The sequence below is a fragment of the Mesoplodon bidens genome, assembly GCF_964165515.1.
Source record: "Mesoplodon bidens genome assembly, chromosome: X".
Classification (NCBI taxonomy): Eukaryota; Metazoa; Chordata; class Mammalia; order Artiodactyla; family Ziphiidae; genus Mesoplodon; species Mesoplodon bidens.
In genome coordinates this window covers 38,129,092-38,150,121 of record NC_138163.1, presented here as the reverse complement: position 1 = coordinate 38,150,121, position 21,030 = coordinate 38,129,092, and the positions used below count along the sequence as shown (strand labels likewise).

The 21,030-nt window shown below is 44.5% G+C and overlaps 1 long non-coding RNA gene across 8 annotated transcripts in view; it reads left to right on the top strand.

The window, feature by feature from the left end:
* LOC308608502 overlaps positions 1-21,030 on the top strand; it is an 82,405-nt gene that overhangs the window by 7,133 nt on the left and 54,242 nt on the right. For 7 of the 8 annotated variants that reach the window (XR_014014176.1, XR_014014177.1, XR_014014179.1 and 4 more), the window contains 2 exons: positions 1,550-1,625; positions 19,874-19,927. This is a non-coding gene — a long non-coding RNA (uncharacterized lncRNA). Of the gene's footprint in view, positions 1-1,549; positions 1,626-8,195; positions 8,296-19,873; positions 19,928-21,030 lie in introns of all 8 variants that reach the window. The other variant, XR_014014178.1, reaches the window with a different exon arrangement.

Here is a 21,030-nt window from a genome sequence, read left to right as displayed (position 1 = left end):
CCTTTTCTCCACAAAATGGACAAAAGTATGATGAAAAACAGTATATGTGTTTATAGTCTCAAAGTATCTCCCCACAAAATGCTTATTCGTTACAAAGGGCAAGATAGTAACTTCACTGGGGAGAAACCTGGCAGACACCACATTAACCAAATGATCAGAGTTAAGATCAATAGTTGTGGAACAAACTGATACCATGTGCCTCTTGGTAGGATGCACTGAGAAGGACACAACATCACATCTGTAGTATTCTTGCCAAAACAAATAATCTAAATTGAGTCACGAGGAACCATCAGACAAACCCAAAATTGAAACCAGTCAGTATTTTTCAAAAGTGTCATGGTAATGAAAGACCAAAAAAAAAAAAAAAAAGACTAGTGAACTATGCCAGATTAAAGGAGCTGAAGGAGACAGGTGTGATCCTAGACTAGAAAAAGGACATTGTTGGGGCAATTGGAGAAAAGCAAATAGTCTGTTGATTAGGTTATAGTGTTGTATGAACGTTAATTTCCTGATTTATAATATTGTACTGTGGTTATGGAAGATGTTAACATTTGGAGAATCTGAGTGAAAGGTATATGAGAATTCTTTGTGCTATTTTGCCACTTTTTTCATCGTCTGTACTTCCAAAATGAAAAGTTGAAAATGAAGCATGAGGGACTTCCCTGGTGGTCCAGTGGCTAAGACTCCGCGCTCCCAATGCAGGGGGCCCAGGTTTGATCCCTGGTCAGGGAACTAGATCCCAGAGGCCACAACTAAGAGTTCGCATGCCTCAACTACAGATCCCACACGCAGCAATGAAGATGCCACGTGTCACAACTAAGACCTGGCACAGCCAAATAAATAAGTAAATAATAAATAAAAATAAATTTAAAAAAAGAAAATGAAACATGAGTTATTTACCTCACCCCCAAATATCCCTAGGTGATCTGACTGCCGTGTGCAGCGTGGCTTAAAGAGGGGCCGGACTATAAGTGGGGGGACCAGTCAGGAGACTGTGGCACTAGACCAGGGGAGAGATGATGGTGGCTCAGACTAGGGGGATGGCAGTGGAAATTGAGAGGGGTGGATGGATTCAGCATGCATTTTGACATCTCCACAGGAAGGACATTGCACAGGAGGGAATAGAAGGGAGACGAGCCTCATTTGAAAGGATGTTCTCTGCACATTACCTTCAGATAAAATATAGAACAGAATAGACCCTGCATGTCTATATGGGCTTTTTCATTAGTTTTGTGGATTCTAAATCCTCTAGTATGGAAGCTGGACCATTTATCGTGGAGATTGTATTTTATCTTTTTTTTCCTCTATAGTTTTTAATAGTGTTTCTCTCACCCAAGGGAAAACAAGGAAAGGAGCTTTCTTTGGTTCCCTCCTGTGTCTGCCTCTGCCAAGGAGTTTTCTCTTGAGAATCCCTCTCTGCTCTTTTGAAGAGAGTTTGAATTCTGTGTTGTCACTCAAATTGTCACCTTTACAGGGTCCCGTTGGTCAACTTGGGTTGATGTGCCCTTCCCTACATTTATGCTCAATAAAAATGTGTCTGTTTTTCAAGGCTCAGCTCAAGAACCACCTCCTCCAAGTTGTCTTCCTGGATTTACTCAGCCTAAAGTAATCCTTCTTTTTCCTAGGTAAGTCATAGCTCTTAGTTTATTCCTTTTATTTAGCCCCCATTCACTCTTTCACAGTTATACTCATTGCTTTGTACTTATTTGTTTGTTTGTTTTTTTGTTTTGGCTGAGTGGCATGTGGGATCTTAGTTCCCTGACCAGGGATTGAACCTGTGCCTCCTGTAGTGGAATCGTGGAGTCTTAACCACTGGACCACCAGGGAAGCCCCTGTACTTATTTGTATTCATGACTTACCTCCTCTACCAGATTTTAAATTCCTTGAGGGAAGGTACTTAGGTTGTTCAACTTTAAATGAATTATTTTCTTTCTCATCATCAGATGCAAAAGAGGTTCAGCAGTAAAATAAGTTGATAAGTTCCCCCATGTACCTTGAATCTAATCTTTAGTTTCTCTTGTTTCTAGTAAGGACTTTTCCTGTGAAATGCTGGAGTCACTCCTTTGTCTCCAGCGATCTCCTTTGTAACTTAAAGCCTGTTTTCTATGATTTTCTTTGCCATTGCTTTGATGGAGCTGCTTCCACCAGGGGGAGCTCCTTACTATAGCTAGGTCAATTTTTTTTTCTTTAGAGGCAAAAGAAAGGAAACTTCACCAGGCAAAATATCAAAGCAATGGGAAAACAAGTAATAGGAAGTAGGAACTACACATAACATCTCTTGGGACTTGACTTAGTCTCAGCACCAGTTGGCCCAAATGCCATTTCACTTGCTATATTGGGTTTTGGTATGATTCTGGCCCATGTGTAAAGATTTCCCTCTTGCCAATCTTTTATTTCTTCTACAGATATATACTGAGCATATGCTTTGTGTCAGATATTGTTATAGATGCTGAGGCTTCATCTGTGAACAAGACCGACCAAGTCTCTGGCCTCATGGAGCTTATTTCATATGTGGGCAACAGATAATAAATAAGTTAGATAGATAATAATATGTAGTATATTAGATAGGGATAAGTGCTAAAAAGAACAAATAATGCAAGGTCTTGAAGGCCATTGTAAGAACTTTGATTTTTACTATGAGTGAGATGGGAAGCAGTGGGGGTTTTTGAGTAAGAATGATGTGATCTGACATGTTTTAAAAGGATCACTCTTGTTTTTTGGATAATACGTTATGTTTAAGGGGATAAGCTTGGGCCAGGCTGGTAACAGTGGAATTTGGGAGAAGTTGTTGGATTTTGGGGTATATCTTGAAGGTAGAGCCAATTGGATTTGGTAACAGATCAGATGTGGGATGTGAATGAGGAATCAAGGAAAACAGGGTCACCATGTTACATAACACCAATAGCATTGCATAAAATGTGGCTCGTGCCCTCTGGAGTTGTATAACACAGTGTTTCTGTTCGAGACGATGCCAAGGTTTTCATCCTGAGCAGCTGGAACGATGGAGTTGCCACTAACTGCAGTGATAAAGACTGTGGGTAGACAAGGTTGGGAGTATATTGGAAGTTGACTTTGGGATATGTTGAATTTCAGATGCCAGTTAAGACATCTAAGTGGAGATGAGGAGTGAGCTGTGGGATGTATGAGCCTGGCACTCACAGGCGTGGTTAGGGCTGGAGATAAACATTCTTGAGTCATAGGCATCTAGATAGTATTTAAAGCTGTGAGATGGATGAAATCACTGGGAGTAAGGATAGTTAAGAGAAGGGGACCATGGAACCCACCCTGGGGCACTCCCACAGCCAGAGGTTTGGAAGACAATGAGGAACCCGAAAAGGAGACTGACAAGGAGTGGCCAGGAAGATGGAAAGAAAACCAGAAGAGAATGGTGCCCCGGAAGCCACGTGAAGAAGGTGCTTCCAGGAAGGGGGGATGATCAGCTGTGAGAAGTGCTTCTGGTTGGCCAAGCAAGATGAGGACTGAGAATATTCAGTGGACTCTAGCAACATAGAGGCCAGTAGTGGCCCGGATAAAGGCCTTTTCAGTGGACAAAAGCTTGATTGGAGTGGGTTCAAGGGAGAAGGGGAAGAGGAAAATTGTACACGGGGAATATAGACAAATCTTTTGAAGAGTTTTGCTGTCAAGAAGAGGAGGGAGATGAGGCAGTAACTGGAATGGTGTGTGGGAGAGGGGGTCAAAAGAAGGTATCAGAATGGGAGAAATAGAGCCCAGAGGTAAACCCACGCACCTACGGTCAATTCACCTTCGACAAAGGGGGCAAGAATATACGATGGGGAAAAGACAGTCTCTTCAGCAAGTGGTGCTGGGAAAGCTGGACAGCCACATGTAAACCAATCCAAGTTAGAACACTCCCTCACACCATCCACAAAAATAAACTCAGAATGGGAGAAATAATGGAACGATTGCCCCAGGAGTACTCACTCGTCGTTGGCGGTCACTAGTCCGTAGGCGTTCACTAGTCCGTAGTCACATGCATTTCTGGGCATAGTAGCCAGTAATCCTCAGAGAAGCTAGATGTTGAGGGAGGGGAAGTTGCCAGTGGGTTTGACTGGAACAAACTCTAAGGAAACCCGTGGGCATCCTTTCATAAAACTGGACTCAGACCCTCTGCAGTTAGGGAAAGGGAGAGTATCTGCACGTGTGGAAATGGTTGGGACCATGAGCTCTAGCCATCCCCCTTGTTCACTGGGTGTTTCCAGCCTCCTTTGCCAACCTTGAAGGATCTGGCCTCAGTTACACTGAAGACAGCCTGTAGATCCGCTTCCAGAAACATTATTATCTCTTATTATCTAGGGAAGGGAGAGGAAAAGAAATTTCTATAGGTACTGTGAGCATGACAAAACCCTAGGTAGAGTTTGAACCAAGTGGGAAAAGTGACATAAAAATTCAGGTCACAGTTCCACGAATGACATCCCTGTTCCTTGGCAAGAAGTGGCCTCAGCAGCAGAAGCCATTGTCGGGCCAGGCTTGCTTCTTAGCTCTGTGTTTTAGTAGTGATGGCCTTGAAAACACATACAAGTTTTACTGGTCTCCATATCCTGTTTTTATTTGAACTTGTTTCCGATTCTCATGTCTTCAAGGCCCAGCTCAAGTGTCACTTGTTCTGCAGAGCCTTCTGTGAGCCCCGTCTCAGGCAAAATGAGCCATTTCCTTCCCTGAGTTTCTATACCACTTTTTCTCTTTCTCTCTTCTCGCACGTTACACTGAGTTGTGTGTGGTTGTAAACAGAAAAGGCGGCAGAGTGTAGTGGATAAGAGCACGGGCTCTGGAGCTAGGCTGCTTGGGTTTAAATAGTGCTTCTTGCAAATTGCTTAATCTCCTTGTGCCTCAGTTTCTCACCTGTCTTATCTCAATATAAAATAATAGTAGTAGTAGTGCCCTCATAGGGATTTTGTAAAGAGGAAAGAATGTGTGTGAAGTACTTAGAACAGTGCCCAGCATGTAGTAAGTGCTCAATAAGCTTTTGTTATTTGTCTCTCTTCTCCTTGAGGAATAAGATGATGCCCTTATGTTAGCACTGGGCTTGGCACAGAGTGCTAGGTGCCTAATACATTTTTGTGTGACTAAACCAGGTTCATGTTTAACGGTTTCATATGTGTATAGCCCCTTCATCAGCTCACTTATTTATTGCTGTGTACTGCTCCACGTAGCGGTTAAGAATGAAGGTTCTAGAGCCTGATGGCCTAGTTTGTGTCGTTGCTTAGCCACTTATTAGCTTCTTAACCCCTCATTGCCTCAGCTTCCTCATCTGGAAAATGAGAAAAAATATAGGAAGTTAAACACGGTTACTGAACATTCGGATATTAACTATATTTATTATTAATCTTATCGTTAATTAAATGATTTAATAAACACGTACCATGTTCCGTGGACTGTGCTAGACAATAGAGATGCAGAGGGGAGTACGGCTTGGTTCCTGCTCTAAGAAGACCTCTCGGCTAGTGAAGGCAACAAGTCAGTATGTATAGAGCCTGGAGGAGGAAGGGGGCAATGAGGGGAAATGGGAGGGCAGTAAGGTTTTCTAGAGCAGATACATCCTGAGCTTTGCATCTGTGGGTTGAGGATCCTGGAATAAGAATGCCAAATGGGGCTTCCCTGGTGGCGCAGTGGTTGAGAGTCCTCCTGCCGATGCAGGGGACGCGGGTTCGTGCCCCAGTCCGGGAAGATCCCACATGCTGCAGAGTGGCTGGGCCCGTGAACCATGGCCGCTGAGCCTGCGCATCCAGAGCCTGTGCTCCACAATGGGAGAGGCCACAACAGTGAGAGGCCCGTGTACCGCAAAAAAAAAAAAAAAAAAAAAAAAAAATGCCAAATGGGTATCAAAATCCCTTTTGTGGTTCAATTCAGAAATGAGTTTTATAACAGATTTCTCCCATCAATTTCTTTAACAAGACCCCTTAACGAGAGGTTCCACCGTGTATTTGGAAACCCAGAGAAACCATTCTGGGCCAATAACAATGTATCATCAGGCCAACCTAAGTGTACCAAAAATGGTTTTGAACGGTTTTCCTTGAGCAAAACTCCTCTTTGCTTTTGTAGTTAAGCCAGAGGGCCCTCGCAGGCAGAAGACTGCATTCCATATGCCTCTGTCCTGCCCTCTCCCTCCCTCCCAGTGAATTTTCTGAAAAGGTTGGCATTTATCTTCCCTTCTTCACCCCAACAATCAGGTGAGAGGGAAAGCAGAGAGCAGCGTGTTTTCTAAGAAAAGATCAGGACCCCTTTCTAACTCACACTTGTAATAGGGACCTCTCTGAGATGGTGGGATGGGGCTATATTTACATTCTTGAGGTCAAGGTCAGAGTATGGGTAGATGAAAACCTTTGTCTTTTGTCTCTTAGAAAACCAATAAAGCCAGTGAAGCTTGTCTATATTCCTCAAGTAGTTCATAAGAACAATAGAATTCAGAGTTCCTGGTGTTCCTCTGGAGCTGATTTTGGCAAGTGATAAGCAGCTTGTAAAAGGGCTTATTATTGAGTAGAGTTTTGGCTGCCTGACTTTTAAGGTTGGTTATTTATTTTGCATGTTGTATAACAGGAGCATTGGGCAATGCTCAGAAGAGGCCTTCTGGGTCAGAGAGTAAGGACTTCTCTGACCATCCCCTCCCACCAGAAGATTCCGGGTGCGGAGCACGGGCCCAGGCCATGGCTTTTGTGCAGCCCTTAACCACCAGACAGGCCTTCTCTTAGGGGTTGAATACATGAACATTTCCATCCAGTCCCAGCCTGAGAAAAATATATGTGTGTAATTTCTCAAACTTACACTGATAATGTGACCTGCCTTTGAAAGACGTGTTTTTTTTGTTTTTGTTTTTGTTTTTGTTTTTTGCGGTACACGGGCCTCTCACTGCTGTGGCCTCTCCTGTTGCGGAGCACAGACTCCGGACGCGCAGGCTCAGCGGCCATGGCTCACAGACCCAGCCGCTCTGCGGCATGTGGGATCTTCCCAGACCGGGGCACGAACCTGTGGCCCCTGCATCGGCAGGCGGACTCTCAACCACTGCGCCACCAGGGAAGACCTGAAAGACGTGTTTTTAAAGACACGTTTTGGTCATGTGCAACAAGTAGTCATATACGGGGTCCTTGTCATCTGAGTAGATAGGTGCTCTGAAAGGTAGGGCTTTCAGCAGCTTGTGAAGAGTGCCCAGCCAGAAGCATCCCCAGCCCTTTCAGTTCAAGCTTTAAAGCGATGTGCCTCCTACCTCATGCTGGCCTTACTGGCTCTCCAAGAGAGATCCAGACATTTTAGAGACAGTGAGTGAGGGAAGCTCCTCTTCTTTCCTATTCCAAACTTTAAAAGTGAATTGAGCCAGGGCCCTCACGAAACTGAGATGGTCTCGACAGAGAGAAACTTACTGGTGGCTCTTTTTTCACTTTTCTCTTGTTTGATTTTTATGGGAACCTGAATTTATGAGGAACTTCTGTTTATAGAGGCTATAAGCCAGCATTTGTGTCCAGTGATGTTAGTAAAATGGGAAACAGCAGGAGGTTATAGGTGCCTGGGAAGAGATTTCATGAGCCATTGAATGAGTTTTGGATGCTTTATGATATTTTGAAGATACATGCCTTGGGAAAGGTGGCCTTTACACTTGAAGTTACTGTTTTAGGCTGAACCATCCTCCCTCAGAGACAATGTTTTGTTGAAGAAAGTCTTGGAAAACATGTGAGATCCAATCATCCTCACAGAGTTTGTGAGTGTGACTAGGTTAAACTTAGTGCACTAAAGTCTCTGGCATTGGGGATGGGCCGCTACTTTGGCTCCTGTATTAGTCAGGATAGGGTAGACTCTGATGCAGTAACAAATAAACAACACAGAATTATTTGTTGCTCACGTAAATAAGGTTTGATGCAGACTGGTTGGCTCTCTTTAATCTTGTTGCAATGCCATCTGGCACACGTGGCCTCCAAGGGCATCATGGCAGAGGAAAAGACAGCTGGAAGCCCATATGCCTTAGTTGCCTCATCCCAGCCCTGACACACATCACTTCACATATTTCAGTGGCAGGAACCAATCACTTCGCCCCAATCTAACTGCAAGGGGTACTTAGAAGCATACTTGGTGTATTTGGTGGCTGTTAACAGTCTCTGCTACATCCCCTGGGTACCAACTGACCCTTAACTTCCCACCCCACTCTCAGGGAATGTATGAGTGATGCTGATTTTCTAATTCTGTAACAGACTGGACTGTGAACACCAAACCAGCTCTCCAACCTGACAGACAATGCTTGTTTTATCTAAAGAAAGGGGACAGGACAGGCAGCGCTCACCTGTTTGACAGGTACGGTCCTTTTCCTTGTCCTCCCTCGTCGCTCACCATGAAGCACACATTCTCACTTCTGCTCTGTCCTGAGAGTCACACTCATATGAACAGAAGAGTTGCCCCCAGGTCAGACACCTTTGTCACTCTAGTCCCAGGTTCCAGGTCTGACTGGAGCTGTGGGAGTGTTTGATGAGAAAGTGCAAGAGTTGTGTTTATGAAGTTCTCACAAGGTTGGGGCAGGCTGTCCATGTCTCTAGTGGTCCTACTGCCCCAGGGTTGAGTCACCATAAATTAATTTACGGCAAGCCCTCTGCCAAGATTGAGGGAGCAGAATTCCCCAAGTGTCCAGGAGTATCACTGAGATAGGGAACTCACTCCCCTCCCAAAGCCAAGTTTTCCACAGTTAAGGTGGTCCTTCTCCCAGGAGGAGGATGACCAGTGGAGCCATTTCCAGATCTCTCACTAGAAGTGAGGACCAAATTCCCAGAAGGGACCTGAGAGTAAAAAGGTGGTTGCCTTCTCCTGTCCTGACTTAGCGTGTTTAGCTGAACCATAACCACTAGAGTGTACTAGTGTGTGTGTGTGTGTGTGTGTGTGTGTGTGTGTGTGTGTGTACAAAAATCGATCCTGTGGTACTTGGTGACTTCGGTTGCCCAGCCCTTGCAACAATTTTCTTCTGTTGTTGTTATTTTCCCTTGGAATCACAGGTGTGAGCAAACTAAGGAAATAGTAATTTACTCTTACTGCTTTTAGCGTCTTCCAGAGGAAGGGGGTGGCTGGAATCAGTGTAGACCAATCCAAGGAGTGCACATCTGCCAGAATTGCAGCTCAGCTTCCTTGCCTCTGGCATGTGTACCTTTGTGCAGGGTAGGCCCTGCAGAAAGTAAGTAAGTTAGCCTCAGGGTGACTGCTTGGCTGGTTAGCTGGTTGGCTTAGAAGGGTGTGAAGGGGCAGCAACATAAGGAGGTAGGGGTTAGGCAGGGCTGTATCTGAAAGAGGGGCAGGATGATTAGTTTTTCCTTTCTCTCCTTTGGCTTCATTGTGATACTCTGTGTGAGTCTTGTTAGCTTGAATCTGGATGAGACTCACCCAAATAGACAGTTCTGAGATACAAATCACATCCCCTTACCTTCTAGAATCACTGCCAAACTCATTATGGTTAAAAGATTTCTAAGACTCAGGTACAGCATTCACTTTGGTTGGAGTTTTCCATTTAAATGTATTTCACGCATATAAGCATTATGTCCTTTATGATGTGTTTTAAATTGTTTATCAGTTATTCCAGATTGAACCACTTTTAAAAATTTCTTTGTGTTTTCTTTATGGGAAAACATCATTCGATGGTTGCTGTTTACATTCCCCCCTTTCTTTCCCAGGAACAAAATTTTAATTCTTCACTTTGACTTCTTCATGTCTTCCTCTTCCTGTTTCATACTCCTGCTGTTGATTGACACTTTCCTCACTAAGTTTCCTCCTACTTCCCAATATCAAAACCTAAGCTTTTGTCTCTTTTCCATATCTTTAGTTTGAGATGTTGTGTGTGATTTCTAGTAAAACTGCTAAGTGATCGAAGATATTTAACTTTGAGCCAGTTAGACTCTCTCAGACTTCTGTGACCTTTCCAAGGACTTCAAAGTAATTCACCTTAAAAACTAAAATATGTCATTGTAGTACTTCATTTATCATCTCCAAATATCTGGGAACTAGGTAGAGGCAAGTTTTATCCCTTCTGTCTTAAGAATGGTCAAATCAAGTTTCAGAGATGAACCTTGTCATCATCCTGCTGGTTGTTTGATGTCCAGGCCAAAGTAATCAAATGCTGACCTGTGGATTCTGCATTATTACCTCCATCCTGGGCTAAAAAGGACACTGGGACAGGCTGAAGGAGACTGCTCTGCATTGTGTGGGTGCTAATGGTCTGGTAGAGGCAGGACTCTGGGGTTATAGGTCCCCAGAAGGCAGGGACCCCAGCATCTAGGCAATCCTCCTTTTATATCTTGTGCGTAGCTGGGCCTTTGGGGCCTGACCCAGCTCTCCCAGCAGGACCCTGTGGTAATCCTCGTCTACAGAGTATGTGGACACAGTAGGGATTTAGCTGTCAATAATATTATAGACAGTAGAAAATTTCAAATGTTGCTTCTTAAAGTAACAAGTGATGACTGAGGATGCGAGAGAGATTGGCCTTCTCTGCAGTTTATCAAATGAAGTATTGACTATGAAAATGGTTTCTAAATTGTAAAAACATGGAACACATGACGGCTATTGGTACTACATTATAAATTGCATGTGTTGTTTTTCTCCCAGGATTTTAAAGAAAGACCTCAAAGATCTCAAGTATTACCATAGTTAAGAAACTTCAAAATTCACTTTATTTACCTTACTTCTGATGAGTGCATTTTTGTTTGGCTGGAACGTAGAGCCCATGGCTTAGTTATTTTTTCTCCAGCTTCACTGAGGTGTAATTGGTATGTAAAAAACTGCAAATAGGGCTTCCTTGGTGGCGCAGTGGTTGAGAGTCCTCCTGCCGATGCAGGGGACATGGGTTCGTGCCCCGGTCCGGGAGGATCCCACATGCCGTGGAGCGGCTGGGCCCGTGAGCCATGGCCGCTGAGCCTGCACGTCCAGAGCCTGTGCTCTGCAACGGGAGAGGCTGCAGCGGTGAGAGGCCTGCGTAACGAAAAAAGAAAAAAAAAACTGCAAATAATTAATATATGTAATTTGGTGAGTTTGGATACGTGAATGGACCTAGAAGACATTATGCTAAGTGAACTAAGTCAGTCACAGGAGGACAGGTACTGCATGATTCCTCTTATATGAGGCATCTAAAATAGTCAGAAGTAAGGATGGTGGTTGCCAGGGGATGGGGGGATGGGGATATGGGGAGGGGGTTGGTGTTCAATAGGTATAAAGTTACAGATATATAGTACAAGATGAGAAAGTTCCAGAGATCTGCAGTACAATGTAGTGCCTATAGTTAACAATAAGGTATCATGTGCTTAAAAATTGATTAGTGCATTTTTTTTATGTCATTGGGTTTCTCTCTGGATCTGCCTAAGCATGAGAATTCACCTTTTTATGTTTATTTATTTTTGTTTCTATTTTTCTGGTAAAATCTGTGTACGCACGTGTTTTATTTACTTATTTATTTATTGGAGTATAGTTGCTTTACAATGCTTTGCAAGTTTCTGCCGTACAGAGAAGTGAATCAGCTGTATGTACACATATATCCCCTCTTTTTTGGATTTCCTTTCCATTTAGGTCACCACAGAGCATTAAGTGGAGTTGCCTGTGCTATACAGCAGGTTCTCATTCGTTATCTGTTTTATACATAATAGTGCATATATGTCAATCCCAATCTCCCAATTCATCCCACCCCACCCTCCCCGCTTGGTGTCCGTACGTTTGTTCTTCATGTCTGTGCCTCTATTTCTGCCTTGCATACAGGTTCATCTGTACCATTTTTCTAGATTCCATGTATATACGTTAATATACGATATTTACTTTTCTCTTTCTGACTTACTTCACTCTGTATGACAGGCCCTAGATCCATCCACGTCTCTACAAATGACCCAATTTTATTCCTTTTTATGGTTGAGTAATAGTCCATTGTATATATGTGCCATGTCTTCTTTATCCATTCATCTGTCGATGGACATTTAGGTTGCTTCTGTGACCTGGCTATGGTAAAGAGTGCTGCAATGAACACTGGGGTGCATGTGTCTTTTTGAATTATGGTTTTCTCAGGGTATATTGCTGGGTCGTATGGTAGTTCTATTTTTAGTTTACTAAGGAGCCTCCATACTGCATACTGTTCTCCATAGTGGCTGTATCAATTTACATTCCCACCAACAGTGCAAGAGGGTTCCCTTTTCTCCACACCCTCTCCAGCATTTATTGTTTGTAGACTTTTTGATGATGGCCATTCTGACCAGTGTGAGGTGATACTTCACTGTGGTTTTAATTTGCATTTCTCTAATGATTAGTGATGTTGAGCATTCTTTCATGTGTTTGTTGACAATCTATATATCTTCTTTGGAGAAATGTCTATTTAGGTCTTCTGCCCATTTTTGGATTGGGTTGTTTGTTTTTTTGATATTGAGCTGCATGAGCTGTCTGTATATTTTGGAGATTAATCCCTTGTCCATTGCTTCATTTTCAAATAGTTTCTCCCATTCTGAGGGTTGTCTTTTGGTCTTGTTTATGGTTTCCTTTGCTCTGCAAAAGCTTTTAAGTTTCATTAGGTCCCATTTGTTTATTTTTGTTTTTATTTTCATAACTCTAGGAGGTGGGTCAATAAAGATCTTGCTGTGATTTATGTCAAAGAGTGTTCTTCCTATGTTTTCCTCTAAGAGTTTTACAGTGTCCGGTCTTACATTTAGGTCTTTAATCCATTTTGAGTTTATTTTTGTGTATGGTGTTAGGGAGTGTTCTAATTTCATTCTTTTACATGTAGCTGTCCAGTTTTCCCAGCACCACGTATTGAAGAGACTGTCTTTTCTCCATTGTATATCCTTGCCTCCTTTGTCATAGATTACTTGACCATAGATGCGTGGGTTTACCTCTGGGCTTGCTATCCTGTTCCATTGATCTATATTTCTGTTTTTGTGCCAGTACCATACTGCCTTGATGACTGTAGCTTTGTAGTATAGTCTGAAGTCCAGGAGCCTGATTACTCCAGCTCCGTTTTTCTTTCTCAAGATTGCTTTGGCTATTTGGGGTCTTTTTTTGTCTCCATACAAATTTTAAGATTTTTTTGTTCTAGTTCTGAGAATTCACGTTTTTAATTTCCTCAGTGCTTCACAGTTTTGGGGATAGTGCAGGGATGCTCCTCTGTTGGAGGTTAGAGCAGATTCCCCAAGCCCATGTTGCCCTTACTTTGTCAGCACTTCACTTTCTGAAAGAAGAATCTGGCACGGCCTCATGTTTATTCTTGGTTATTCTTCCCAATTTTCTGTCACTCAGAGCTGTCTGAGCCAGGGAGTTGGTGTGGGCGCAGGGGATTTTGAGGCCTGGCCTGATCCCAGGCAAATATTCAGTAGCACAGCACTTAACCCCAGGCCAGGTTTCTGGCAACTTCTGCTCTCTGGAAATTTTCCCCAAACCTGGAAAGAAGAAATAGCCACAAACTCCCTCAAAGACACAGAGATAGCACTAAAGCCACAAACTTTATTCCCCAAGGCACTTTATTTTCTAATGCCTTGCTTGTAACATAGCTATAAAGAGTTTTGTAATCTGGTTCCTAGCTGTACAGGTTAGAAGCAACAGGAAGAGATGTTGGAGTGGGGGATGGGGGGGAAGAAGCTCAGAGATACTGACAGAGCAAGTGCTGGCTGAAGGCCTGATATCCTGAAAAGAGACAGAAAAACAAAATGGCATAACATAATAAAACATGTTGATTCTGATTACTCTGAGTTAGCTGGAAAAACATCGAGTGAATTAAGAAATCTGGGAAGCGTGTAATATATACACGTATATTTCATGTCATCAAAGATACTGTTTAAATGTTTTAGTGTTTAAAGGATACGATTCCCTTATCTGTACAAATCCAGTTATTTCTAACTCTGCCATACCTCACCTAAGCTAGAATTATGGGGTATTTCCTGTGATGACAATATAATGCTTTTTTATAGTGAGGATTTGAAGCCCTGAGAGGAGCTGAATCTAAGTCTTGTTTTGTGAGAGTGATTCAGGCATTGAGTAAGAATGTGATTTGAATCCTGAATTCATTCATTCTCGGATTTGGTACTCAGTAGAGGCGTCACATTTCAGACTTTATCTAAGGCTCCCTTAACTACTTCTAGGCTTTTTCTGACACTTTTGCGATTGGCCTAGAAGCCACCTGTGATCCTCCATGGAGGCCCGAGCTGTGTTGGAGTGCAGCTCAGGGTTTGGGGGTCCCAAACAGGAAGTGACTTCGGTCCTCAAAGAAGTCACTGCCAGCCTGTCGTCTGGGTTCACTGTGCTGCTGGACCAACCCAGCCTCTTCGTCACCACCTCTGAGTCAGAAGTCTGGGCAGGGCGCAGAGGCTGATGTGCAGATTCCACTCTGGCAACCTATCCTGTTCTCATGGCCATGAGCTTTCTGACCGGCTGCTGTGAACTGGCAGGCCTTGGGTGGGAGGGATGCTGGTCGGGCCAGGGCTTTCTGCTGCCGTCATATGCATCTGCAATTACCTCCTTCCCTTTGCTGGTCGATTAATAGTCTGGCCACGCACCTCTGCCGGCACGAAAGTCTGTTTTGTTCACTCCTCTCCCTGCCTGACCCCCCACCCCATGACACAGAGCGTGAGTGACTTGGCTCAAAGCAAAAAAGCAGTGAGGCTGCAGAGCCTGTAAAGCAGTCAGAAACATGTCTCACTTAGCCCTTGCAATTGTGCTGCCTTGGCTGAGCCTCTTGCCCCCCTCCCCTGTGCTGGCCCTTAACGTGCTTCACCAAGGGATGGTTGCTAATTTGGAAATTTAATGCATCCACCTTCTTTGGGGATGATTCTTATGGCAGTAGAACTACCAAATAGGGCTGAATCCCACTAAAATGTGGTAAAGCACTGGACTGGAAATAGGAAAACTGGGTTCTGGTCCTGGATCAGCTGTGTGGTCCTAGACAAATCTCTCTCTCTCTCTTTTTTTTTAACATCTTTATTGGAGTATAATTGCTTTACAGTGGTGTGTTAGTTTCTGCTTTATAACAAAGTGAATCAGTTATACATATACATATGTTCCCATATCTCCTCCCTCTTGCGTCTCCCTCCCTCCCACCCTCCCTATCCCACCCCTCTAGGTGGTCACAAACCACCGAGTTGATCTCCCTGTGCTATGCGGCTGCTTCCCACTAGCTATCTATTTTACGTTTGGTAGTGTATATATGTCCATGCCACTCTCTCACTTCGTCCCAGCTTACCCTTCCCCCTCCCCGTGTCCTCAAGTCCATTCTCCATGTCTGCATCTTTATTCCTGTCCTGCCCCTAAGTTCTTCAGAACCTTTTTTTTTTAGATTCCATATATATGTGTTAGCATATGGGGTTTGTTTTTCTCTTTCTGACTTACTTCACTCTGTATGACAGACTCTAGGTCCATCCAACTCACTACAAATAACTCAGTTTCGTTTCTTTTTATGGCTGAGTAGTATTCTATTGTATATATGTGCCACATCTTCTTTATCCATTCATCTGTTGGTGGACACTTAGGTTGCTTCCATGCTAGACAAATCTCTTCTTCATCTGTTAGAGGGGAGGGGCAACGGTTGCATTCGATGATCTCTATAAAGTCCAAGTGCTCATCCTTCCATTCTCTTTCCTGTTCATGCAGACAGAAATGTTTTGGTCCATTTTTGAGAGTGCCTTCTCTTTTCCTTGGTCTCCATATCTCCCTTCACCTGAGCCTCTCTTGTAGTGAAGAAGTTATGAATCTATTTCTTTTGAAAGCTGCCCAGGGAATTGGGCAAGATTGTATTAGAGATGCCTAAGTTCTGGGAGTTTTGATTTTGAAACTGACATGGAATTCAGGATTAATAGAGGTATTGTAGTCCCATCTGGAATTTTATCTCAGAATCACAGGGAGATCAGCCCAGCTAACTGTGCTGCAGTAAGATTTGGAACTAGACATCTCAGCCGCAATTTACTCTCTTGCAAGTGACTTGAGCGGGTGCAGGAGGAATAAGCTGTGCCCTCACCTCTCATCCTTAGCGCTGCCCAGAAAAGCAGGGGTGGAGGCTGGAGAAGGTGTGGCAGCAAACTTGGGCCCCGGATACCTAACAAGTGGCCGACTTTATTAAATGCCCACTGTTTGGTGACTGAGCCAGGCATTGTGGAGCAGGGAGACTGAGAGGACAGCTTTCTACAAACAAACCCTGCCTGTTCTTGCTTTTGGGCCTCCATCAAGTTGTTTTCTCCAATTGGCAGGCCTTCCCTCTCTTCTTAGCTTATTGAAAATCCTCACCATCCAGGAAGTTCCACCTCTTGCGTGAAGTTCAGCAAACTTTTACTGAGGCCCTTGCAGTTCCCCAGCCCTCTTTGGGGGATATAAAGATGAATAAAGACTTAGTCCCTGTCCTCGGGCGGACCATGCTATATAAATATATTGTCCTGCTTGGGTCACTGTTGCTTCTTGTTTCTTCCTTTCTCCTCTTCAGCTAAAGCTTAAGCCCCTTGAGGGCAAAGGCTGTGTTTCGGGGGGCTCACAACCACTTCAACTTGGGTGATTCACTAGAAGGGCTCGTAAGATTCAACAGTGGGTTTTAGTCACAGCTAAGTTTTCTTACAGCAAAGGATACAGAGAAAGGCAGTGGGAAAAATATACGCATCGCTCAGGCACAGGCTTCCAAGTTCTTCCCTACCCAGGGCCACACAGGAGCAGCTCACATCAAACTACAGGGACACCTGTGACATGTCTGTGCCCAGGAAAGTCCGCCAAGTCTCAGGGTCTGAGGTGTTTATGAAACAAAACTCAGGACTCCAGCATTGAAAGCAGGTACATCATGACTCTTCTCACACACTCCTGAGAGGTCCCCCTGAACTGGTACAAACATGCCCCATTTCTCTGGACAGATACGTAAAACAACAAGGTCAATCAGAGACATAAAAAAGCCTTCTGAGGGCCATAGTCCCCGGGGTAGGTCAAGGGTCAATTATGATGCCAGGCTCCCCTGGAGACACGCAAGGACTGATCGATAAGACCTTCTGTGTTAACTCCTTCTTCCAAGCTGTGTCTGGTACAGTTCATGTCCCCTCTCAGAGTGCTCAGTGTGGGGCAACACAAGACCTGGCCTCTCCTCTGAGCTCCACTCAGATGCACGTCACTATCTACTCACCACATCCAGTCCCGTAGACACCGACATGTGAACCTGTCAAAATGTGAACTCGAACCGCCCCACCCCCAACCACTCTTCCCCATCTCAGTAACTGTCAGCATCAGTTGCTCTATTGCTCAAGCCCCCAAATCTGGGCATCATCCTTGATCCTCCTCTTCCTCTCACCTCCCACAGCCAATCTGTAATTCCTGTTGATTCTAACTCTGAGGCGTATCCCAAATGTGACCACCTCCCATTCTTTCGGCCACCCTGCTCCAATCCACCATCATCTTTCAGCTGGGTTACTCACCTTCTTAATGTTTCTGTTTGTCTCCCTTATGGTGTGTTCTCCCCTCACCACCCAGAGTGATCCTTCAAAATGTGTACCAGATATTGTCACTCCCTGCCATTCACAGCCTCCAGTGGCTTCTCAATGTGCTCTGATTAAAATGCAAGCATTTCACTCCCCTGCTCGCTCATCATGCTCCAGCCCCAGAGCCAGTGAGTCAGTCTGTTTCCTCCTTGTGTGATATTCGTTCTTCCAGGACTGTTCTTCCCCTAACTCTTCAAATGCTTGGATCCTTCTCATCCTTAGCATTTTATTCCCACCATCAGCCCCTCATGGAGACCTTCTCTGACCACCCTATTGAAGGTAGCCTTGCCCCTTGCCTCACCTGAAATCATGATTGTTTATATATTTGCTGTCACTCAGTGCTGGCTGGAATGTAAGCTTGTGAGAGAAGACGCTTTTCTATCTAGTCCACAGTTTATATCCCCAGCACCCAGCACTATGGCAAATTCAGAGTAGGCATTCAGAAATATCTGTTGGTGCATGTAGCAGATAATTAATAAATAATCAGTATGTGACTCCTTAAAAGTGATGAGCCAGTCTCTGCCCTTAAAAGTTTACATTCTACTGGAAAGTTGAGTGAGAACCAGCAAAACATGCAGAAAACTTCGCTGTGCTTTCTGGTATCCAACATAGGGCATGTCAGTCCTGCTGTCCTGGACAGCAGAAACCAGCAGACTGCAGAGGGGCCCCATCGAGCAGCTCGAATCCCTCCAGCCCATTGTTCTCTTTGATGGGCTTCTAGGGGCTGTTGGAAGGGAGATACCAGCAGCCTGGAAATTCCAAATGGAAGGCAAGGATCAGGGGGCATTGCTGTCTTCTGCAGGGTAGGAGCAGTGGTGTTTTTGCCAGAGCAGTGCTCCCAGTGTACTTGCACCATGCTTCTGGCTTCTTCAGAGCCTGGCTTTATGGGTCTCAATAGATCCTGGAACTGTCTAATATTCTTCAATAAATTTCCTTTCTGCTTAAACTAGTCAGAGTGGATTCTGTAGTTTGTAACTAAGAACTCTGACCTATCTAACAGGTTGAGGGGGGAAAAAAAGATGGAAAATCAGAATCCTGACTTATAACTGACACTTAAGCTTGAATGGAAAATGTTAAAATTATACTGACGTTGGGGGCATGACTTCGAAATTGAACTAACACATGTAGCTATATCCAAGTGATATGCTAGGTTTGAGGCAGAATACTTTATTTACTCACATGCCTGGGGAAACTTGTGTATTTTTTTTTAGATGTTGGGGGTAGGAGTTTATTAATTAATTTATTTATTTTTGCTGTGTTGGGTCTTCGTTTCTGTGTGAGGGCTTTCTCTAGTTGTGGCAAGCGGGGGCCACTCTTCATCGCAGTGCGCGGGCCTCTCACTGTTGTGGCCTCTCTTGTTGCAGAGCACAGGCTCCAGGCTCGCAGGCTCAGTAGTTGTGGCTCACGGGCCTAGCTGCTCTGCGGCATGTGGGATCCTCCCAGACCAGGGCTCGAACTCGTGTCCCCTGCATTAGCAGGCAGATTCTCAACCACTGCGCCACCAGGGAAGCCCTGTGTATGTTTTTATGTGTACGTACAGGTCCATTAAAAAAAACAAACATTTGCTTCTTTCAGTTATATGCTATTATAAACCAGCATAGCTTTTATTACAAGTATGTCAGTTACTAAGGGAAAGAGACTTAAAATATTTTAAGAAAGCAAAACTAAAGTATAGGGACCCCTCGCATACAGGAACTCACGTGTTCCCAGAGAGTTTAACAGAGAGTTAGCTTAAAATGTGTATCCTCGGGCTTCCCTGGTGGCGCAGTGGTTGAGAGTCCGCCTGCTGATGCAGGGGACGCGGGTTCATGCCCCGGTCCGGGAAGATCCCACATGCCGCGGAGTGGCTGGGCCCGTGAGCCGTGGCCGCTGGGCCTGCGCGTCCGGAGCCCATGCTCCGCAACGGGAGATGCCAGAACAGTGAGAGGCCTGCGTACCGCAAAAAAAAAAAAAAATGTGTATCCACCTTTATGGTCAAAGTCCTACAAGTGAAAACAAAGCACCATTTCCCTTATCAAATCGGCAAAGACTTTTTAAAAATGTTATTACTCAGTGTTGGTGAAAGTATGAAGAGATAGGTACTTATATGCCCTGCTGGTAGACATGTAAGTGAGTACAACCTTTCTAGAAAGCCATTTTACAGTCTGGAACAAGGGCCTAAAAAATGTTCATATTCTTTTTCCCAGTAAACTCAATTCTAGGAGATTTATGTTAAGGAAATGATCAGAGATTACGTGCAAGAATGTTCCTTGCAGCAGTTTTGTAATACCAAAATCTTGGAAGCAACATAGGTGTTTAACACTCAGGAAATAGTACCATCACAAGGTGAAATATTATGCAGCCATCATTATGGAGGGTTTTGAATACAGGCACGTAGAATGCTGATGATGGTGGTGGTGATGATGGCCAGCACTTATTGATCACTTACTATTTGCCAGGGACGACTACACCTCTTCACGGGAATTCTCAGATCCTTGAAACAACACTTTAAGGTGAGTGCTATGATTATTCCCATTTTGCAAATAAGAAAACTGAGGTTCAGAGAGCTTATGTAACTTGCCCAAAGTCACACTGTAAGTAAGCAATAGAGCCAGGGCTTGAATCCAGGCCTGACTACTCCAAATTTACATAAAGGCTGTTAACAGTAGTAATCTTTAGGTGATGGGATTATAGTGATTTTTAAAATTTTCTAGTTTCTATTTTCCTTTATGCTCTCAATTTTATACAATAATCACTTATCAGTTTTATAATCGGAAAAAAAAAATAGTAGCTCCTCCCAGGTATTCCTGCCACCCAGGGATATATAGTGACTTCTGGCGGAAGTGTCCAGGAATGAGGGTAGGGCCGAGGGCCTTGGGGCGGGAAATACTGAAGAGTTTCCTTGGGCTCGGCCTCCCCTGCTCCATGGCTAGTCCCGGTTTTTCCTAAGAACACTGCCCTCTAACTGGACTGGACAAGCAGCCGCCTTGGTCTGGGTTCTTTGCTTCTGTACAAGTAGCGTCTTGCTGAGGAAAGGAATGGCATATGAGCAGTGACAGAGGGCAGGAACTGCCTGGGTTTTGAACTTCCTCCTAAAATTGCCCACCTAAATTCCTGGGTTTCACACTGCTTGCCTCGTAGCTGTGTGCTATGCAGCAAGAGTTCTGATTTGGCGCCTCTGGTATGCTTCTCTAACACCTCTACCTTTAGACCAGGGGTCAGTCAGCCTCCTTCTGGCTCTGACTGGGCAGCAAGCTTGTTGAGGGGCCCTCGTGTAGCCGCCAGTGGGTCATCACAGCTTGTCCTGTTTCCATACGTGAATCGGTGACTCCACCTCCCACCTGATCACAAGTCTGGTGTTTTCCCCAGACTTGGGTCGCTGAGGGAAGATGAGGCAAGAAAATGCAGCAGACTCAGTGTGACCCCCTGCTCTAGGCCTGGGAAATCTTCCTCAGTGCTCCTGCCTTACCAAGAACAAATCAGTCCATGAAAGAAAGACACTCAGGGAGTTTGCCTCAGGTTAACCGAGAGACCTGGGAATGAAACTGAGCTCTCCTGTTCTGGGCCCCCTGTGCTGTCTATATTTAGCCACGCTGCCCCGAGCCTTGTCCACCTT